This window comes from Siphateles boraxobius, unplaced genomic scaffold (assembly GCF_051911475.1).
Source record: "Siphateles boraxobius isolate OS27281-9 unplaced genomic scaffold, OSU_SipBor_1 5, whole genome shotgun sequence".
In the NCBI taxonomy this organism is placed as follows: domain Eukaryota; kingdom Metazoa; phylum Chordata; class Actinopteri; order Cypriniformes; family Leuciscidae; genus Siphateles; species Siphateles boraxobius.
Window position 1 is genome coordinate 19,037,996 of NW_027509141.1, and position 20,198 is coordinate 19,058,193.

The 20,198-nt window shown below is 41.6% G+C and overlaps 1 protein-coding gene and 1 long non-coding RNA gene across 2 annotated transcripts in view; one reads left to right on the plus strand and one right to left on the minus strand.

Moving 5' to 3' along the window:
• s100p (S100 calcium binding protein P) overlaps positions 1–20,198 on the plus strand; it is a 267,160-nt gene that overhangs the window by 166,366 nt on the left and 80,596 nt on the right. The window lies entirely within an intron of this gene.
• Positions 2,847–20,198, minus strand: part of LOC143711521 (uncharacterized) — a 110,932-nt gene continuing 93,580 nt past the window's right edge. Inside the window, exons 3-4 of the long non-coding RNA XR_013194863.1 lie at positions 9,137–9,221; positions 2,847–2,985 (exon numbers count right to left, since the gene is read on the minus strand). This is a non-coding gene — a long non-coding RNA (uncharacterized LOC143711521). The remainder of the gene's footprint in view (positions 2,986–9,136; positions 9,222–20,198) is intronic.

The following is a 20,198-nucleotide window of genomic DNA, read 5'->3' on the forward strand; positions in this document are numbered from 1 at the left end:
TCATGATTTAAAGTGCCCATATTATGCTTTTTCGAATATCACCTTTCATGTAGTGTGTATTATAGCTGTTTGTGAATATTAAATGTCAGCAAAGTTTCACAAACAAAGTGCACGATTAATGGAGTTATTGTCTCTCAAAGTAAAGAACTGATTCTGAACTGCCTGAAATGAGTCATCAGTAATTCTACTCTTACTTCCTGCATGAAACTACATAGGTTTGTAACTAATTAGCATAATGCCAGTCTATGGTCTTCATTGGCTGTCCACGAACAACGTCTACTTTGACCCATCCTCAAACACTGTAGTTGTAGCCGAGGCCTGGAAGAGTTTGGTTTGTGTTGTCAACATGTCGAAATCCACTTTGCATGCAAAGTATGAGGACTCGAGGTCAAATTGATACTGTAAAACCGATGCCATTGTTTGTATACAAGTGCAGAGGATAACTTCGGAGGTGAAATTCACATATGGCAATGGGCGTTTCGTTTTCCCCAACGCACTGTAAGCTATAGACCAATCACAACAGACTGGGCCATCTGACCAATCAGAGCAGAGCAGGCTCTCGAAAAGGAGGGGTTTAGAGAGACCGAATCATTTCAGACACTGTGAAAAAAGAGGTAATGATGCAATGTATATAATGAGAAAATGTAAATGTTTTTGACATTGGACGCATGCAAACATATTGTAGGAGACCTCCAAAACAAAATGAGTAACCTTTAAAATAACACAAGAGATCAACAAAAAATGTACTTCTAAAATTATGCAGACTAACAAACGTCAACCCCATCGAAACTGGGAGCTACAGCAGATCTAAGACTGTCAGTTTGGCCCAATGATGACAGGAATCATTTATTCATTTGTCTCAGATGGCAAAATTGAGGCAAACATATTTTCCCATCAGTCACCTTCTTGTCTTCCAGTATACTGTTAGAGAGTAAAAGCTGTTTAACAAGAGCTTTTAAATGAGAGCTCTAGATTTACTGTAACTGTTCACATTACTGGAAATGAATTTAAAATGGAAACAGATTGTGTTGATTTACCTCTCTGTAACTTGGAGTGGAGTCAGCATGAAATGTGGTCCTTCTCAGATGTCTGTTGAAATGACAACAGGAAGAGGCCCCTGTGAGCACAAACACGCATTGTCTGGAGTCCACTAAAGTCTCAAGTACATCAGAGGTCTGCACAAGCAAATGCTTGTAGCAACTCTTAAGGCTCCGATATACTCACGGCAAAGGTCTTTTTCGTTTCTTCGCTTAGGGGTAAAAAGAATTTCAAAACACGTTTGCAGCTGTTTACTGTTAGCAAACATCCCGATGCCGCCCACGCTACTGAGAGCGGCATTTAGATGGATATGTAAAAATGCATGTTTTTCTCTCAATGATAAAATAAACGAGACAAAAATCAGAGCGGTGAGAAAACATCAGTTAAGAAAGCATTTGATCAAGTCACGTCACGTTTATTATTATATGTTTTGTAATCTATTCCTTTAAAGCAAGTAGTTTTAAGGTATTAAAAATGAAAAGTACAACTTCAATTTCCAGTGCTGTCCAGTGTATTTCTTTTAACTCGATGAACTGAACAGAAGAAATGAACCAGGGAAGATGTCCATGTCAAAGAAGGCGGAGCCAGTCAGAGCCACACCCACCTATAATGCAATCGCCTGAAACGAACTTGGTTTTGGCCTGATTTTGTTTAAAATTACGTCACACCGGTTCACTCTTTGATTTTGCTTGAAGTATATCAGGACCTTTACACAATAATATGAACGAAGTGACACTTTTCCAATGTACATTAAATACATGCATTAGAGGATGCTTTTATCAAAAGGAACTTACATTGCATTCAGGTTACATATTATACTAGTTTATGCATTGCCTGGCTTTCGAACCCATTATCTTCGTGTTGTTTGTCCTACGCTCTACTACTCTACAGAAATGCAGGCAAACTTGTTCAGTTAAAAGGTTGTCCATTGAGTCAGAGTTAAATGTAAAAAAGGAATAATTAAAAAGCAGGAAATGGATCCATATTTCTATAGGGGGTGGCATCTAAAAATGAAGCATCGGCTCAGTGTGGTTAATCATAGCTGACCTTGACCTTCACCATGCAATGATCAGAATAGAGGTGAAATATAAAGACTCTTTCAGTGTTGTACAAAACAAAAACGAATCTCATGATGAGAACGATCCATTCATTGGCTCTGACAAAGCCAGAGTCTGAGTAGAGAGGAAAGGAGAGCTCTTATTAAAGCACATTACAATCGGATTCTTATTCATATTCATGACCAGGGTAGAGCTGAACAAAATAAAATAGCAGACTGCAGTGTGATGGATACATTAGTGTTTGAAAGAGACAGTCTATAGTCTGTCTATCCATTTATCTCCATCCGTCCATCCCTCCATCTATAATTATACTAATTTATGAATATATTATTTTTATATGAACTTTGCTAAACTTTCCTAAGCTGCAGTGTGACAAACAAGCCCAGCTCCCTCATTAGACGAGCTCAATGAAGAGATGACTGTAAATGATTTGAAAAGTGGTGACCAAATTAGTTACTTTTCCAAAAACGAATAGTCTGTGCAAAAATCAACTCATCCTCGTGTCGTTCCAAACCTGTACTTTCTTCTGCCAAACAAAATTAGCATATTTTGAAAAAATGTTTAGTAACTAAATGGTTTTGGTGACAATTGACTTTCATTGTATGGAAAAAAAAAATACAAGAATGACAGAATACAGAATTGTCATTCCTCTTTAAGGATGTAATTTGACAGTTGAGATCCTTGCCAGTTAGAACCTAAATGTTATGGGCCCCTGCTGTATGAGATTATGTCATGAGGGTGGGGGGTGACTTAAAAGAGAAGCAAAAGAATGGATAGAGAGAGACCGAGAGAAAGAGAGACCTCCAGCATACTCACCAACAGATTTGAAGTGTGCGCTCAGCAGGGCTATTTTTAGCGTGAGGAAATGGGCAAAAGTCACGCAGGAACACTGCAGAAAACAAAAAAAAAGATACGCTCTAATCTGCCATTACAAAGGGCTGATTGCCTTTTAAATGGAGATGACTCTATCCTTCTTTCTCTCTCTCATTTCTCTTCCTCCATTCTGTCTGTGATGCAAATAAAAGACAATTATGTTTAATGCTACATTTGTTGTGCCAGTGTTCCTGGCTGAACGCTGCATTGCATATGCCTTGTGGATGGCAATATATGAGTATGAATAACAGATGCTATAACATCCAGCAGCCGTCTGGACTGCAGTAATATGAGATCACCATTGCATAAGCATCTAATGGGAAAATGGGTCTCAGAATTCTCTCTCTAAAATAGGATTTAGCCAATTCACCGTGCTAAAATTCATATTGCCTAATAACTATGGAATTCATTTTATTGCTCTGCTCTATGCAAAATCAAACATGAAACTCAATCATGTAAAAAAAAGAAGAAAGAAAAGAGTCCAGAGATGTGCAGGATTGCCAGAAGAAATGCTACTCATTCATCTAGCATAGACACAACATAAAAGCTTAACTGTAACCATAAATCTATCTAAACTTAATCATGTGGCATTAAAAGCTTCTGGAAGGCATGCGACAAAATAAAACAGAAAGCGTGAGTGAGCATAAAAATTCCATCATTTCTTCCCACCGCAGAACAGATTGATCTGTGTTTGCTGGACACTTAAAAACAGATCTATCAATATTATTATTTCTATTATATACATAACAGTTTTATTTATGAACCTGCATAAATAATAAATAACTTTCAGAATACAAACAACAACAAAAACAACAAAGTATTTGTCAGCACTGTGTCTGTAGAGAACTGCATGACGAAGGAGTAGCAAAACAGTCTTTAATAAACAAAATCCAAAAAGAAATAACTGGGAAATAACTCACAACCACTTAGAATTAAGACTATACTGAAGAAAGAACTGAGAGGAACTAAGGGCTAAAATACACAAGGGAGGATAATCAACAGAAACTGAAACAGATGCATAATTTAATCAGAAACCAAGGAAACTTAGTAGTGGCCGGAAAATGAGAACAAAGGGAACAGGAACAAACTAAACCAAACCAAAATACATGTGACAGTATTACTACTACTACTACTACTACTACTACTACTACTACTACTACTACTACTACGACTTATCTGCTTTTTATTATTTATTACTATTTCTGCTTTTTGATAAATATCTTTTAAACTTCTATAATAAAAAAAAACACATTAAGATTGTGATTATTATGATAATAATACGGACAATTATCAACAGGTTTTGGTATTAGCAGGTTTTCATTATATTTGGGCATGTGTGCATCACTCCTCCAGGTTTTTCTTCAGTGCCAAACATTATAACAAGCATTGACTGGGACCGGCTAACACAGTCATCTTATTCCTTTCTGCCTCTCTTAGACCTCCAGCCTTTCACAAGGATACAAGTCTTAATTACTCTAAAAATAACTCAGTAGAAGAGTCCTGCCAGGGTGACAAATACAACATGCTGACCCACTTCATCCATGAATACTCCCAGAAACATGGGGGAAAAGACGGAAATCCCCATGTTTTAAGAAAATAATTCAAATCAGAAATAAAATCTGATAACAGTGGCATAATACTTTTTGCTTCCATTCTATTTCTCCAATACATTTTCTACATGTATACTACATGAAAGTCTGTCTCCTTCCCTTATTAATGTCAAAGTTTTATTGGCTATTACAATATATGATCCAAAACATTATCTCCTAACAAGTCACATATTAAGGTCTGGGTAGATAAAATGGCAAGCAAACAATCAGTTCTCGTAATCAACGTGTTGGATGAAGGAGAAACAGGCAGGAATGAAGATCTGAGCAACTTTGACAAGGGCCAAATTGTTATCGCAAGCCGACTGAGTCAGAGTATTTCTGAAACGGAAAGGCTTGTGTGTTTTTCCAGGTCAGCAGTGGTGAGAATTTACCAACAGTGGTCCGGGGAGGGACAAACCCCAAATCGATGACAGAGTGCTTATCAATGCACGAGGGCAACCCTGTCCGGTCCGAGCCAACAGAAGATTTACCGTGACACAGCAAATTCGAATGGTTATAGGAGGAATGTGTCACAACACACAGTGCATCACACTCTGCTGTGTATGAGGGTCATAGTGGAAGACCAGTTATAGTGCTTATGAGGACCCCTATCCACCGTCAAAAGCACCTGAATTTGGCACACGAGTGTCGGAACTGGCCTGTGGAGAAGTGGAAATAAGTTATCTGGTCCGATGAGTCCCTTTTTCTTTCACATCACGTGGATGGCCGTGTGCGCCGTTTACCTGGGGCAAGTGATGGCATCAGGATGCGCTGTGTGATATATTGTATTACCATTTATTTCCTTCTAGTTTGAGTATTTTGTGGTCAGAATTAATGGAACCCCAGGTAAATATGATAAAAAATGGCTGTAAAAAATAAATCGGCATTGTTTATCCTTTTGATCTTTCATTCAAAGAAGTTGCAAAAATCGAACCTTTCATTGATGTAACAGAATTGAAAGTGCGGGGGAAATCATATTATGAAATAAATGATTTTCTCCAAAACACATTGGCCACAAATATTGGCACCCTTTTATTAAATAATTTTTGCAATCTCCTTTTTCCAAGATAAAAGCTCTAAATTTTCTCCTATAATGCCTGATTTGTTTGGAGAACACCTCCCAAGAGACCAGAGACCATTCCTCCATACAGAATCTCTCCAGATCCTTCAGATTCAAAAGTTCAATGTTGTTGCTTCTTCTCTTCAGTTCAGCCCACTCATTTTCTATAGGGTTCAGGTCAGGGAACTGGGACAGCCATGGCAGAAGCTTCATTTTGTGCTCATTGACACATTTTTGTGTTGATTTTGAGTTTGTTTTGGATCATTGTGCTGATGGAAGATCCAACCACGGCCCATTATAAGATTTTTAGCAGAAGCCGTCAGGTTTTGATTTTTTATCTGTTGATATTTGATAGAATCCACAATGCCATGTATCTGAACAAGAAGTCCAGGACCTCCAGCAGAAAAATATGCCCCCAACATTAAATTGTACACAGGGGGTCCTTTTTATCCTTGTGTGCACCAAACCCATCTAGCGTGTTTGCTGCCAAAAAGCTCTTTTTTTAGTTTCATCTGACCACAGAACCCTGTGCCGTTTAAAGTTCCAGTCATTCTGACAACTGAATATCCTGGATTTTGTTTTTGGATGATCGAGGAGGATTTTTCTTGAAACCCTCCCAAACAAAATGTAGTGATGTAGGGGTTGTTTGATTTTTTTTGTTTTTTTGGTAGGCTTCTGTTCTGACCCCAAGGCTCAAAGTAATCTCTGCAATTCTCCATCTGTGATCCTTAGAGAGTCTTTGACCACTCAAACTCTCCTCACCGTGCATTATGACAATATAGACACACATCCTCTTCCTGGCAGATTTGTAACATCTTTAGTTGATTGGAATAGCCACTTTCTATTTTGTGATGCTCAACAATCTTTTGATGCACATCAGAACTATATTCTTTGGTTTTACTCATTGTGATGGATGATTAAGGGAATTTGGCCTTTGTGTTTCCTCATATTTAAATTCCTGTGAAACAAGAAATCATAGCTAGACAATTTCATGTTCCTAGTCACCCTGGTGTGTTAAAAAAAGCTAAATATTAATGGGAATATACTTCAGAGATGTTTTACTCATACAAAATTCTTGCGGTGCCAATAATTGTGGCCAATATCTATTTCATAATGTGATTTTCCCCCCACTTTCAATTCATTTACTTCAATGAAAGGTTAGATTTTTGTCAATTTTTTTGAATGAAAGATTCAAAACAGCCATTTTTTTAAAATCATATTTACCAGGGGTGCCATTAATTCTGAGCACATCTGTACCTGTAGACTCCATCTTGTGAATCCTATTCCCTCCTTTGTGTCCAGAAATGTTTCCTGAGGCCAAATCATCTTCATGCTACAAGGGAAAGCCACAGAGGAACTTGTATATTCATTACCTCTATTCCTTTCTGACTTTACCTGTTATGTTGGTTTAAAGGCAGAGGGAGCAGAGCAGTTAATTTCCCAGTGAATCTGAGCTCACTGACAACTCACAGAACACAAGTGCTCATAATAGAACCAAACACTTAGCAAGTGTGAAAACCCTCTCCGACTTCAAGTTCTCGCCTTTTTTTGCTCCCTCTTGACACCATAATGTTAGAAAGGTTTCCGAAGGCCCCACTAAAGAGCTGTTTCACATGCTGTCTGCTTTATTCTCAAACCCTTCCTGCAGCTGGGGAATACGGTGCGTGTGTTTGAGTTGGCCAACAATACTCCACTATGGGACTGCTGAGCCAAAGGGGCTCTTCAGTTCATTTGCCACACAATGCACTGTAATTCTAAGCATACTGGGGCCCAAAACACCAAGAGTATAGTTATTGGACCAAACATGGACATATTTCATCTTTATTTAATGCTACCAAGACGTTAAACTTTATTTCAAGTGGCCCAAGGAGGTGCTTTATTGATCAAGACCAAGAGTAGCAACCTGAACTCTTTCTGTCTTATATGTTTGATAAGATATACTCTACCGTTCAAAAGTTTAAGTTCAGTAATATATATATATATATATATATATATATATATATATATATATATATATATATATATATATATATATATAAAAAATATATATATATATATGTATTAAAGAACTTAATAGATTTATTCAGCAATAATTAAAGGAGTCATGCCATGGATTTTTTAATTATTATTATTTGAATATGTTCCTTGAGGTTCACTTTTAATAAAATGTTTTTTAATAAAAAACAAATATATATGCGTCTGAAATGATCAGTTTTTAAGGGGTGGCTCTTTTAAGGCTTGTCAGTAAACGGCCACTGTTACGATTGGAGAAAGCCATTGCGTTGGAAACAGTCTCAATGCTCACCCGCGATTGAACATGAGTACATTTTTGGAAAACATTATCCATATAAAATCATCATAGTTTGTGATGCAGCTGCTGTCAGATCCAATACAATTGGCCGCTTCATTATTCAACAAACATTTCTTTGTAAAATCTCCATTGCTATGTGCTCGCTTACAAAACAAAATGCTCAAAACAAATACATATAACATATAAACGATCCACTTGTTTCCGACACAGGGATCCTTCTGTACATAGACACAAATGAGCAGTTTAAACGGGACGTGTCAAAGCGAACGTTCTTTCACTCATCCATTTGCCCTGTTTTCGACAGACTCAAGTGTGTGGAGTAAGTCAGAAACTGAACACTCATTTGTATACTGTATAAAGTTTAGACATTGTCAGTGATTATAATGGCTTCTATTTGCTTTTGACGTGATGCTCACATTAAACGACTGAATGTCACTGGGCGGGGCCTATGGTGTGATGATGTATAACTATTTGTCGATGTCTTGCTCTGGATGCAGTCATATACAAGTGTATTTGCCCGTGTGACGTCACAGATCACACAATATCAAAACGAATCATTTTTGGAGCATCTTTGTTTATAATGAGGAGGACATTTTGATAATGTTTTAATGGTACAAAGACCTATTAAATGTCAAAAGATCATGGCAAATTAGATTTTTTAATGTCACGACCCCTTTAAATTGACCAAAAAGAACAATTATGTAATGTTCTAAAAAAATATTTTCAATAAATGCTGTTCTTTTAACTTTCTATCCATCAAATAATCCTGAAATGTATGAATGCATGAACTTTTTCCGCAACTGTTTTCAACACTGATATTAATAAATGTTTCTTGAGCACCAAATCCGCAATTTAGAATGATTTCCTAAGGATCATGTGACACTGAAGACTGGAGTAATGCCATCACAGGACTAAAATTTACATTTTAAAATAGAAAAAAAAACTATTTTAAATTCAAATTTAAATAATTTCCTATATTTTTGATCAAATAAGCCATAGTGAGCAAAAGAGACTTCTTTCAAACACATCAAAAAAATATAACTGACCCCATGTTATTGTATAATGGATTTTTACATCAAATCACTGATATTGACTGGGGAAACAATCCAATAAACAGTGCGATCATTCAATTTTTTGCAATCATTTTAGCCTTTTATGTGACAATGAATGACTCTGACAGATCTAAAGGTCAAAGAAAAAGTGTTACCAGAGATGATGTCACATCTGAGCTGATTGATGGGACTTTTAGGCACTGGGATGACAGGTCCCACATTGATTCTCACACCTCTATCCTAGAACATATTTGTAAAAGAAGCTCAATAATATGTCATATGCATCATACACAGTGTGATTCAGTGGCGTTCTGGAGTGGATGTTTGGATATAAGGTGGGAAACTTAAGTCAGTATGAGAAGAAGTAAAATACAAATAAAAGATTACCATGGGAGGAACCACCAAAGATTTAATTTTACAAAACACTACTATTACAAAGCAAAATTGTGCACTTGAATACATGGACGTCACTTTGTTAAAAGGATAGAAAATTAGAACTATTTACTCATCCTCATGTCGTTCCAAATATGCATGAGTTATTTTCTTATGTGTAAAATTTCTTTTTAATAAATGTGTGTGTGTGTGTGTGTGTGTTGTCCATAGTAAGTAAATGGTAAACAGACTTAAAATATATTCTATGTTCTGCAGAAGAAAGACAGTACCACTTTACAATAAGTTATAATTTGCTAACAATGAGCAATACATTTATTACAGTATTTATTCATCTTTGTTAACATTAGTTTACAAAAATACAACTGTTCATTGGTTGTTCATGTAAGTTTGAAGTGCATTAACCAATGTTAAGAAATTAAACCTTTAAATTAAAATAAATATTTGTAAATGTTGAAATTAACATGAACTAAGATTAATAAATGCTGTAGAACTATTGTTTATCCATGTTAACTAATGTAGTTAATGAATGATGTTACTTGTTAACTTAGTTAAAGCTACAATATGTAAGAATTTTGCATTACAATATCCCATAATCTCAAGGCCATTGTTATGTATTTTGTTAAGTTGCTTACTTACAATATCCCAAATGTTTCCAACTATTTTTAAATCATGAGAAAATTGCGATTTTAACCAAGGAAACGGGGCTTTACAGCAGGGGGGAGCTGGGAGTCGCCAGTCAATTGCGTCATATCCGAGTTCCCCTCGGTTTCCGCTCGTACTGCGTGGAGTCCTTGACAAATGCAGAAGTTGTAGGTGTAGCGTCTATCAAGCTACAAACGTTAGCTTATTTCGTGCAGTCGTTACGGAACACAGTTATACTTTACCAATTGCAGAATGTACTTTTACAACAATTGTTTAGAACACGTAAAACTGCACAGCATTATCACAATAATGAATTCGACATACAGTAACATCTATGATAACCAATTTAGTATTAAACCTTACTTTTCTTGCGGTTAATTCATTTTAATGAAATAAAAGTGTGATGAGGTTCTAGAGTCATGAAGGAAGAAGACAGGAGTCTGCGTGACTGGGACTCGTACTTTATTAAAATAGAACAAAACAAACAAAAGTCGCACGCAACGTGCATTCACCGTGGCAACCGCGACGGCACAAAACAGTTCAAAAATGAGAGCTCGGATCCACCGGTTTTCTTTCTCTGCGTCAAATTTTCTCTCAGCGCGCGGCTTATAAGCGGTCTCTCCACGCCGATCACTGCAATAAGACACAGGTGTTCGTCATTTGCACTTGACCTACTTCCCGCTTTTCTCTTCTCTCTCCCATTACAGACCACGCTGAACCACGCCACCCTCGCCACAAAAAGCATTTCATTATAAAAAAAAAATTCATCCATGAATATGATTTTTCGATTCCCGTCTGACTGATTTACCTCCACGGTGGAGATTAAAACGACAGTTCCCATCATTCCACGCTCCTTCACATCGTCATCAAGCTACGCCGTTGTTGTTGTTTGGAATGTAGCGCCCTCTAGCGGCAAACAACTCTTGCATATTGTACCTTTAACTGTTTTTGACCCAAAGTCGCAAGTCGCATGGGTTTGGAATAACATGAGTAAATTATGATTTTTTGGTTAAGCAAAGAAAGCAAAGAAAAATTTGCTTTCAAAAAAGGGGTTGGGACAAAATCGCATTACAGCAAAATGTGCTGTAATGCTAAAATGTGCTTACTATCACTTAATTCAGCTACAAGTTAAATATAAAAAAAATCACATACTATTGATACATTCAACATTATGAAATGTAACATACATTATGTTGGTAAGATGACACCTCTTCTGCTTGTGACAGTAAAAGTAAAATGTTTTCCTGCCATTAAAGGTCCTGAATTTGTCCAAGTATCAACAATCATGTATTTAATTCCATGAACTGTAAGCACAACCAACACATTTTTGCAACAAATATGAGCTAAGTTGCATTCTGATGATCATGTGTGGCGCTCATATTGTGAGACCCAGAAAAAAAAAAAAACAGTTATACTCAACAGTCAAAGATCTAGCCTAGGGCTTATTTACATAAACACAGAAAAAACACAGATGGAATACAATCACAAGTCCTATGCAAACGTTCTATTAGTATAACTCAGACTGACAAACTTAAATGAATTGCTGGGGACTGTAAATAAATATGGATATTAACAACATGCAGACTTCTATAGCCACTTTTTGTAATGTCTATTAAGTGATTTACCTGTCTGCCACAATAACGTAATGTCTCCATTTGGGGCTTTTTTTAAACAAACATAAATATATTTGATAAACCGTGATTTAATTGATTGACAGCCTAAGCAGAAACATGTTAAAACACTCAGATGGACCAAAGGGTAACTCTTACTGCCAAGGAATATGCAGACAGGGAACTAATTATTCTGACTTTGCATTCAATAGCTATGTGCTTTGAAACCCAAATATGCAAGCTGGAAAATCTGAATAGACATGTTCTGGAAAGAGAGCCAAACCCTGTTCTTTCTGCTGACAGAAATACATGCACATTCTTGTATGTCACTTTGGTAAGGACGCATCTGGATAAAGAATATGTGTAAACACAGAGCTCGTTGTTCAATCCAGATTTTTTTTCTTTGGTTGGATTTTAGTGTTTGTGTTTATGTGAATTTAGTTAGTGATTATGTGTATGTTGATGGGTGGGTACAGAGTATATGTAATGACAGTTTCAAAGACGTATCTCAAAACAAATAGAAGCATGAAAAACTCAGTTAATGAATCTACTCCAAATGTGACATGGAAAAAAGTTGTAATGATGGGGGATTTACATTGTTCAGGACAGCTTTGTAGCTGATGTGGCACCATTTATCTCAGAAAAAGATGGCTCAAGTATGACAACACAGGCTCATGTCTACAGTGTTAAAGTATTCACCCCATTGGAAGTTTATACTTTTACACTTGTTTTAGAACTGTAAACCACCACATTCCTTGCTAGCAGAACTGCTGGTTTTCTATTAGCCTTTTTTTTTTTAAGTTCAATAAATTCTCAATTAGTTACTATCTGGACTCTTTCATAGCCACTCAAGGACATTAAAGTGCTACAATTATGGTTTTTCGGATATTACCTTTGATGTAGTATGTATTATAGCTGTTTGTGAATGTGAAAGGTCTGCAAAGTTTCAAAGATCAAAGTGCACGATTAATGGAGTTATTGTCTCCCAAAGTAAAGATCTGATTCTGAACTTTGCATGCAATTTCAAAGGATGAGAACTGGGCTCGAATTGATACAGTAAAACAGACGCCAACGTCACGATTTCTATTACTGTATAAGTGTTGAGGAAGCCACCGGAGCTGAATTGAGCCACCGTAGCTCAATTCAAATATGAATTTCAGGATGTTTAGTTCAGGTGCTGTAAGCACTAGACCAGTCACAACAGATTAAGCTCTCATAAAGGAGGGGTTTAAAGAGACCGGATCCTTTATTGAACCGTTTCAGACACTGCGAGAAAAGAGGTGATGATGCAATGTATTTTATGAGAAAAATAAAATGTTTATGCCCTTGGATGCATGTGAAAATTGTAGGAGACCTCCAAAACAAAATTATGAACCTTTAAAATAGCAGGGGCAGTTTAACATTGTTGCACTAACTTTTGGGTCATTGTCATGCTAGAAAAGAAATCGTCTTCAAAGTCACCATTGTATTGCAAATTCCATCAGGAGTTCCACCAGGATTTTGCTGAATTAATTTTGCTTTCTGCTATCAAAAGCCTTTCAGGGCTGATGTGGAGAAGCATCATGCTGCCACCACCATGCTCCACTGTGGGAATGGTGTGTTTCTGATGATACACAGCCTTTGGTTTACGCCAAACATGCTGTTTACTCTGATGGCAAAACGCTCAATTTTGGTCTCATCAGATCATATAGCGTTCTTCCAGCTGGCTTGAGGGTCTTCTGCTTGCAGACTCTACCGAAAGTGTTTTTTTTTTTTGTGTGTGTGTATTCTTTTCTGACAGTGGTTATTCTTTGCCACTGTATCATAAAGCTGTCACTGGTGAAGCAAGCAGGCAACAGATGTTGAATGTTGAATATCTTCTCCACTCTCAGTCACTGAAGCTTGTACTGTAGAGTTGGCATTGTTCTCTTGTGGACTCCCTCACAAGTGCAGATTTAGGTGTGTCATATTACGATGAGCTCTCATTAGTAATCATGTATTCATGTGTAAAGTGTGGTTTTAGCACAGATATTTTTTTTGTAAATTCCTGAAACATACTTTAACATACTGACAAAATTATCATATTAGCATCTGTATGAATGTAGGGACAATGTTTTTTTACAAATAGGTTAATAGAATATTTGTCAGAGATCAGCCAGTTTCCATCACCACACAATCACAGAGATCACTATCACCTGAGTATTAATCACCACACACCTGCACGTCATCAGATCCTCTTCACAGTCTGTATATAAGCACTCGTCAACCAAAGTCACATTGTCTGGTCTCGTTTATAGATGTTCAGACTCTCTTCAAGACAGACTAACCTGCTATCCAGCAATCTCTCCTTGAACTCCAGCGATCTCTCCCTGATCTCCGACGGTCTCTCCATTCCTCACCTCAGGCTCCTGCTATCTTCCTACGTTCTCCAGCGATCTCTCTGTCCCTCTCCTAAAGCATCAGAGATCCATCTATTACCTTCTCTATCACTCATCATCACCAGTGAGGACAGTCTATTGGTATTTCCATCATCCACCTTCCAGCACTGTCATCTATTTCCTCTGACTGTGTTTACTTATCATCTGTTATACCAATAAACCTGTTTATCATCAATTCACCTGTTTACTCTGGAGTCTGTTCCGTAACAGAAGACCAGACCAACACAGCTGCAATATATGTTCCCCTGAATCATTCGAAGAACTGGTGGACGTCCTCAAACATGCACTATCTTCAGCTACTTCCGCATCATCCTACACCGATCCTTCTTCACCACCCGTCGTTGTCAGTCCCATGGCCACTCCAGCGCCCTTCTCTGGCGTGGCGGATGAGTGTGAGGGATTTCTACTGCAATGTTCACTGGCCTTGGAGATGCAGTCACCGCGCTATCCCACCGAACGCGCGAAAATCGCGTGTATCATTTCCTTGCTGACGGGACGAGCGCTTCATTGGGCCCAAACTATCTGGAAACAAGATACTGCAGTCACACAAACACACAACAACTTCGTTGCTCACTTCCGGGAGGTGTTCGGAATTCCGGATGGCGATTCAACCACGGGTGAGAAACTATATCACCTCAAACAAAATGCTGATTCTGTCTCCGATTACACTCTTAAGTTTAGAACCCTAGCAACAGCCAGCGGGTGGAACGAGCGTTCGCTCCTTACCACCTATCGGCAAGGTTTGAATCCGCGGTTGCGACTGCATCTCGCTGCATACGACGATGCCATTGGTCTTGAAAGGTTCATGCATCTCGCCATACGCACCGATCGTCGCATGCAACCATGCCTAGGAGATCTACAGGGCCAGTTTTCGCCTCTTCCGTCTCGTCAACCCCGAACTAATCAGTTCTCAAGAGCCAGTTCCCATGCAAGTTGACAACACCCGTCTTTCACGTTCTGAGCGACAGAGGAGGATGGCCCAGGGTCTCTGTTTATACTGTGGCGATACAGGACACCTCATTTCCGTCTGCCCCATTCGTCCACCACGTCCATGGGTGAGTGTAATCCATAACTTCCCCAGCAGTATGAAACCACTTACTACTCAAGTAACTATTTCAACTTCCCATCTCTCGATGCCAGTCTACGCCCTTCTCGACTCCGGGTCCGCCGGCAACTTCATCTCCGACTCCCTCTGCCGCCAGCTCAACCTCCCGAAGAGGCGCAATCCGGTCCAATATCAAGTTCAGTCAATAATCGGTAAGCCACTCAACAAAAATAATGTACGTTACACAATAGGACCCATCCAGTTACAGGTTGGACTCCTTCACATCGAATCCATTTCCCTCCTGGTTCTGGAAAACTCCACTGCGGATATAGTTCTGGGAAATCCATGGTTGGCACAACACAATCCATCACTTTCCTGGACCACCGGAGAAATCCTGAAGTGGGGCGATAAGTGTTTCCCAAACTGTTTTTCATGTCTTCCTCGACCTGTTACTCCTCTTCCCATCCACTCCACATCCATCGAGAGCCCGGTAGAGAAACACTCGGTTGAAATTCCTACCTGTTACGCTCACTTCAGTGACGTCTTCTGCCCTAAAAAGACTTCATCACTACCACCTCACAGGCATTGGGATTGCGCCATAGACCTCCTACCGGATGAATCAGTGCCCTACGGTAAGATCTATCCACTCTCACTTCCGGAACAGAAGGCCATGGAAGAATACATCGCCGAGGCGCTCCAACAAGGCTACATCCGACCTTCCACTTCCCCTGCTGCTTCTAGTTTTTTCTTTGTAGCCAAGAAGGATGGAGGCTTGCGGCCCTGCATAGATTACAGAGCACTCAATAACATCACCGTCAAGTTCCTTTACCCACTTCCTCTCGTCCCAACAGCCCTGGAACAACTTTGTGGCGCCACCGTGTTTACTAAATTGGACCTCCGCAGCGCATATAACCTCGTCCGGATACATGAGGGGGACGAGTGGAAGACAGCCTTTGTGACACCTACTGGCCACTATGAGTACCTGGTCATGCCGTATGGTCTAGTAAACGCCCCCTCCGTATTCCAGGATTTCATGCACGAGGTGCTCCGGGATTTCCTTCATCACTCAGTTATTGTTTACATTGATGATATTCTGATTTACTCCCGGAGTCTGGCCGAACATCGCCATCACGTTGTGGAGGTCCTTCAACGTCTCCGAGAACACCAGCTCTTCCTCAAAGCTGAGAAATGTACTTTCCATCAACCATCCGTAATGTTTCTCGGTTACAACATCAGTAGGCATGGTATCCAGATGGACGAGGGGAAGGTAAATGCGGTCCGGAACTGGCCCACACCAACCACCATCAAGGAGTTACAACGTTTTCTGGGATTTTCTAACTTCTATCGCCGGTTTATCCACAACTACAGTTCCATCACGTCACCCCTAACCAACCTGCTCCGGAAGAAACCCAAGTCTCTGTCCTGGACACCTTCAGCCACCATAGCTTTCCAAAGCTTAAAGAACTCCTTCACAAGTGCACCGCTCCTTACCCATCCAGATCCCAACAAGCCTTTCATCGTAGAGGTGGATGCCTCCACTACATGGGTAGGAGCGGTACTCTCACAGCAGCAGGGGAACCCGGCCCATCTCCATCCATGCGCTTACTTTTTAAAGAAACTTTCCCCAGCGGAGATTAATTATGACATCGGCAATAGAGAACTCCTAGCCATCAAGCTCACTCTGGAAGAATGGAGACACTGGTTGGAGGGTGCCAAGGAACGATTCACTGTTCTCACTGATCATAAGAATCTTCAATATCTCCGGGAGGCCAAACGTCTTAATCCTCGGCAGGCGAGGTGGGCTTTGTTCTTCACTCGTTTTAACTTCAACATCTCATATCGTCCAGGTACGAAGAACCTTAAAGCAGACGCTCTATCTCGTCTCTACAATCCCGAGGAAAACATAGAGGACCCTGAACCCATCTTGCCCCAAAAGATTCTTCTGAGTCCCATTAAATGGTCCCTACATCAACAGATCACTTCCTCCAGTGTCTCTAAGCCATCTCCGCCGGGATGTCCACCCGGTCACATCTTTGTTCCTCGGTCACAACGCAATGACCTTATGCACTCAGCACACTCTTCCGTGGGCACTGGTCATCCAGGGGCCAATCGCACCCTCTCACTGCTACAAGATCGCTTCTGGTGGCCCAACATGGCCAGGGATGTGAGAAGGTTCGTCCAGGGATGCTCAGACTGTGCTATCACCAAAAGCCCACGCCATCTTCCCTCCGGCAAGCTCCTTCCATTGCCCATTCCCCAACGCCCTTGGTCACACCTAGGAGTAGATTTCGCAACTGACCTACCACCCTCCGAGGGTAACACCTGCAACTTAGTGATTGTCGATCGCTTTTCCAAGTCCTGCCGTCTCATCCCATTAAGAGGACTCCCTACTCCCCTGGAAACAGCTGAGTTACTGTTCAACCACATGTTCCGATATTACGGAATTCCAGAGGATATTGTTTCAGACAGAGGCCCGCAGTTCATCTCCCAGGTTTGGAAGGCTTTTTTCAAACTCCTAGGTGTGTCCGTCAGTTTGTCATCAGGTTACCATCCTCAAACGAATGGGCAAACGGAGAGGAAGATTCAGGAAATTGGGCGCTTCCTGAGAACCTTCTGCCATGGTCACCAGAACTCCTGGTACCAATTCCTAGGCTGGGCCGAGTACGCACAGAATTCCCTACGTCAGTCCGCTACTGGACTCACTCCCTTCCAGTGCGTACTTGTTTACCAGCCTCCATTGTTCCCGTGGTCTGGAGAGCCCTATGATGTTCCTTCTGTTGACTATTGGTTCCGAGAGAGTGAGAGGGTCTGGGAGGACGCCCATCATCATCTCCAGAGGGCGGTGCGCAGACAAAGGATCCAGGCAGACACCCGGAGAACCGAACCACCCACTTACCAGCTTGGACAGAAGGTCTGGCTCTCTACAAGGGATATCAAGCTGCGCCTGCCCTGCAAGAAGCTGAGTCCCAGATACGTTGGTCCCTTCATCATCACATGACAAATTAACCCAGTTTCCTACCAGCTACAGTTACCATCACACTACAGAATTCATCCTACCTTTCATGTATCACTTCTCAAGCCCTATTACTCACCTGTTCCTATTCCCTCAACAGAACCTGGCCCAGTGGAAGAACCCCCCCTTCCATTGGTAATAGAGGATGGAACGGTCTACACTGTCAAAGAGCTTTTGGACTCCCGACGTCGTAATGGTCACCTAGAATATTTAGTGGACTGGGAAGGCTATGGACCCGAGGAACGTTCATGGACACCCCGGGATGATATACTAGATCCGACCCTCCTCACCACTTTCCACGAGACTCATCCTGACCGCCCAGCACCCCGAGGAAGAGGTCGACCACCGCGACGTCGGGGTCCACGGCCCTCAGGAGCGGGCCGTGGAGGGGGGGGGGGGGGGGGGTACTGTCAGAGATCAGCCAGGTTCCATCACCACACAATCACAGAGATCACTATCACCTGGTACTGTCAGAGATCAGCCAGTTTCCATCACCACACAATCACAGAGATCACTATCACCTGAGTATTAATCACCACACACCTGCACGTCATCAGATCCTCTTCACAGTCTGTATATAAGCACTCGTCAACCAAAGTCACATTGTCTGGTCTCGTTTATAGATGTTCAGACTCTCTTCAAGACAGACTAACCTGCTATCCAGCAATCTCTCCTTGAACTCCAGCGATCTCATGTTATCCATTAGTCAAGAAAGATAATTTTTTTCCAGGTGCAGTAATTTCGCTCTTAACATACGTTCCCTTTCGAGAGGTCTCTCCTATTGCGTAAGTAGCTTACTTTTAGAACTCCTTTTCTCGAGAATACTGAAGTCTTTATGTAAAACGCATTGCAGCTGCACAGCTGACAGCAATGAACGAAGGAAGCTTGGTCATTGGCTGTGCTGCGCCAACTTGCTCGAACCAATGACGGGGCGACTCTGAATGCGCGACCAATGAGTGCGCTTCGCGCTCGCGCGCGTCAGAGCCCGCCAAGATGGGCGTGGCCAAGAGCTATTTATTGGGCGCCCCGTCATGAGAGTTCTTTAGATTTAATCTCCTTCAGCGAACACCTGCTTCGCTGGATCCTCCGGATTATTGAAGGCTTCGCCACCGTCGAAAAGCATACCAGCGGGATTGCTACGAGGACGTCGGCGCCTTCGAACGCCATCCTACTGAGCCATCCGGCGTGCCACACACGCAAGTATCTTTACATCTGTTCGCCCCGCGACACTTGTAAAAGAGCAAATTTTCTGAGGCGTTGTTTCAAATGCCTTCCTGCGCGTCGTGCAGAGACCTTCTCCCGGACGGGGATCGTCACATCATCTGCTCTCGCTGCCTGGGCCGGGACCACGCAGAAGCTGCTTTGACCAAGGGCGGATGCCCGGAATGTGATGACCTGGGTCTCTCCGCACTGCGGGCTCGCCTCGCCGCTTTCACCGTGAGCGAGCCCATCGCCGCCACCCATCTGTTTGAGCCGCGCACTAAGAAAAAGCGCCGCTCACAGAGGCATCCTGAACCTGAGCTCAGTGACGTCACGCCGAGCCAGTCTCCGCGTGTGTTTCACCGCTGCTCTTGCCTTCCCCACCGCCGGTTCAGTTCACCCAGCCGGACCTACACCCCTCTAGCAGAGCGGTGGGCCTTGTGACTTTCGTCGCATCCGAGGACGATGGGGGAATAGATGACAGCTTGTCCATCGACGCTGCATGGGACGACTGGCCGGGCTCCACTCTCGACCCTGCCCCGTCGACGCTAGTTGGCACGAGCGGGGGCTTCACCATGGATACCGAGATTATCCGTGTCCTCTCTAAGGCCGTGGAAGTCCTCGGGCTCGATTGGTCTTCTCCCGAAGAACCAACCCGGAGCCGATTGGATGAGTGGCTTCTGCAGGGGCGCCAGCAGGCCCCTCGGCAAAGGCCTTCTCCCTTCTTCCCGGAAGTTCACGACGAACTCACCAAGTCGTGGAAAGCCCCCCACTCTGCGAGCTTAAAGCCTTCTTTTTCTTCTTCGCTCTCCTCTGTGGACGGCGCGAAGGAAAGAGGCTACGAGGGTACACCGCCCCTCGAGGAGGCCGTGGCCAATCATCTCGGCCCGCCCTCCA